Source organism: Arachis duranensis, chromosome 4 (genome assembly GCF_000817695.3).
Source record: "Arachis duranensis cultivar V14167 chromosome 4, aradu.V14167.gnm2.J7QH, whole genome shotgun sequence".
Classification (NCBI taxonomy): domain Eukaryota; kingdom Viridiplantae; phylum Streptophyta; class Magnoliopsida; order Fabales; family Fabaceae; genus Arachis; species Arachis duranensis.
The window spans coordinates 120634008-120637736 of NC_029775.3; the positions used below are offsets into that span (position 1 = coordinate 120634008).

Here is a 3729-nt window from a genome sequence, read left to right on the forward strand (position 1 = left end):
TATTTGGATGGAGGACTGTTATATCTAATGGAGAGAAATATTGGAGATTGATTTGTACATTAATTTTTTTAGGGGATAAAATGTCCGTTTTTAAAATCTTTGAGGACTGATATGGGTAATCACTCTGCTGAAAAATGAACTGAGAGCTGATTTGTCTGTCGAAACAAAACTTTAGGGATTGATTTGAGTATTAATTTTTTTTGGAACTAAAATATCCAATTTTAAAATCTTTAGAGACTGATTTGGATAATTACTCAATAATTAATTTTAATATGCATTTAGCATATTATTATTATTAAATAGTCATTAATACCAATAAATCATGCTTCAATTTATTATCTTACAATAAATGTAGTAGTCAATAATCTGTGTTCACATTATCTCTTAATTTGTATAGTACTATTTTCTTGTTCTATATATATGTGTAAAATAATATATATCTCAAGTTCACTTGATAATTTTCGCATCTAATATTAGTTCTTTACCGAAAAGAAAAATGGCTTCTAAGAATGCAACACTCATTTTAGGACTTTTATTATTATTAGTTATGGTTGTTCTCATTATTCCTTCAAAGGTTGATGCTGCTAGAGATTTTTCTCAGATAATTTCCTCTTACGCTAAAGCAGGTGATTAGTTTGAGATTTACTTTCCATATAAAATAGTTGTTCTCTCACATATATTTATTTGTGTTGAATTATAAAAATCACATTCACTATAATTGGCTATGATATTATTATATAAATATTTAAGAAAATGTATGTAAACTCATGCACTAATATTTCTTATGAAAATTATTATGTCTCTTATTTGCTAAATTAGTACCTTCATAATTTTTAAGAGAATTAAAAAGTTTATATTGTGTATTTAATTAATTTGCAGGAAAAATATCAAAATCAAATAATGATAATGAGGTGGAAGGTTCTGATGGAGGAGTAGGAGTTGACCAGCATCCAAAGCATTGTGACCCCAAAAAAGTTTGTTGCCGGGACCCACCTCGTTGCAAGTAGCATATAAGCTACTAAACAATAATAACAATTTATGAAAATTATTACTATATATATATGCTTCGTGTGTAAACTTTATAAAATAAAATATTGAAATAAGAGGACAAGAATAAAGAAGTATATTGATCGAAATAAAAGATGATTAAGTCCATCCTTCTTTTTTTAATTATCATATGTTCCTCTCTCTATATATATCTCCATTTATTAGCCTAGAAAATAAGAACAGAAAAATAAAAGAAAATAAGCCAAAAAATAAAATAAAATTGGTAATAAGTAACTCGCTCGCATGAGTTAGTAACTTTGGTATGAATTTGACAATAAGAAAAAAAAATCAACCGAAGTAATTAAAGCTTATATATTAACAATCGGATAAAGATTTTGTTAGTTATTAGTATCTACAGATCAAATATGTATGGATATTTTGTTAAATGGTTGTATTTATGTATTTAATATAATTTAGATACGACGACACTCGTCCGACATGTATATTTATTGTGTCTAACTGTATTTTAATATAAAAGTATAAATTTTTTTAGATATACTTAAACATACTTAAATATTATCATGATTCATGTATTAATATATTTACTCTTATTCTTAATATGTATTTTTTAAATAAATTTAAAAATAATATATATTATTATTTATTAAAATAAAAATATTTTAAATATTTTATATAATTAAAAAATACTAAAAATAATTAAAAAATTATTTTATATTTTAATATGAATAAATATTAAAATATTATTATAATTTATCTAAAAATTACTTTATATTATATACTTATACCATATTTTTATGTCTTATAAAATTTTAAAATCGATGAATTTACATATTTCATATCGTGTGGTGTGTTTGTGTATGATTCCAATTTCCCTTAAAAATATGATAAGAAATAATAATCAAAAGTAGGTAGTTGAACATTACTTACGAACTTACCATAATATATGTATGTATGTATGTCACATTATATTTATTTTAGATGGTTATTAGAGTGCTTTTTAATAAGGATCAAGATAATAGATTTTAACTTAGAATAATATGATTAGAGGCTTTAATTCATTTTAATTAACTTTTAAGTTTTAAATAAATAAAAAAATTAAATATTTTAAAATTAATTTAAATTTCTAATCAATTTTTATTATCTAATTACCTATATATAAGGTAAATGGTTAATAATAAAGTTGAAGTCTATTAATATTTCTTTATTTTTTGAGAAAGGATTTTTTTGCGAATATTTTTATTTTTTGACCATTGAAAAATACTTTTAAGTCCCTGACGTCCTTAATAGTTGGATGGATCAGTTCCTCTGTCCAAATGCCTCCGTCAGGCCCAACGAAAAAATCTGACGTGACTCCCGTAATGCTTGTCACACGTACGCAACGCGCGACCCTTGGCGGACTTCCTCTCACGCGTACGCGTGACGCGTCGTCATGAATTCAGCAAATTCTCATTTCTTCATAAATTATCCACTTTGCTGGCTTTTTTTCCATTTCTTTCAAGCCATTCTTACCTTCAAAATTTTAAATCACTCAAACAAACATATCAAGGCATCGAATGGGAGAAAAGTAAATTAAATTTAGCCCTAACTTCATTACAACCCTTAAAAAGAAGAATAGCAAGTCTTAGAAAACAAGATTAGTAGAGGATTGAGAGAATTGATCCTCAAAGACTAGAGTGTAAACGAGATAAGACAGATGGACGCGATACGTATATATGTCATTTTGAGTGTAAACGAGATACACGTATTTAAAAAAATTTGAAAATGATAAAAAATATTAATAATATCGATAATACAAACTTTTAGCATGCAATTAGTACATGAAAAGGTTGGTAGAATAGATTAAAATGAAAATATGGGAAGCGTGAAGTTGATGCACGATACATAAAACACATAACCGTTTTGCTAATTATTGGGGATGCTGGAAAAAAAATTGAAACGGTTATCTCTCACGTTATCTTCTACTATCCACGAAATAACCGTTTTAATTCTCTTCCTATCCTGCATAAACTTCACGTTTCCCATCTTTCAATTTTTAGAAGTGGGCACAATTTCCTTGAACACGTACCAATTTTTTATTTTTCAAATTTAAATCAATTCAATTAGATCATAATTTAATCTAAAATTTTTTATGTTGTACTAATTGATCAAACATATCCATTTTAATCTTTTCTACTAATTTTTTTATGTACTAATTACATACTAAAAGTTTGGATTATTGATATTATTAATATTTTTTATTATTTTTAATTTTTTTAAATACATATAAACGAGATATACACATATCTCGTTTACATTGTAAAGGAGATATATATCGTATATACGTATCGCGTCTACCTGTTATATCTTGTTCACACTATAAATGAGATACATGCAAAATTATCTCGTTTACTGTGTAAACAAAATAAAAAAGATATTTATTTCGATAAATATTTTTTAAATTATTTATTTCGATAATTATTATATTTATTTAATTTATAAAAATACAAAATTTGACTTTGGTGCTATATACCAAATTTTTGCCGGATATACCGGAGTCAATTCATACTCATACAATTATTAAATAGCATGGTTGAAAATAGCAATAAATCATTCTTCCTTAATTTATTATCTTACAATAAATGTTTGTAGTCATCTTTGTTCATATTATCTCTCATCAGTAATGCTTGAGAAAAAACAAAAAAATAATTTAATAAAAATATTTAATAACAAAACCAAATTAAT

At 25.0% G+C, this 3729-nt stretch overlaps 1 long non-coding RNA gene across 1 annotated transcript; it reads left to right on the plus strand.

The window, feature by feature from the left end:
- Window positions 1–437: 437 nt before the first annotated feature.
- Window positions 438–1141, plus strand: LOC107486841 (uncharacterized). Its single transcript, XR_001591716.3, has 2 exons — window positions 438–626; window positions 880–1141. It is a non-coding gene; the product is annotated as an uncharacterized LOC107486841 (long non-coding RNA).
- The last annotated feature ends 2588 nt before the right edge of the window (window positions 1142–3729 follow it).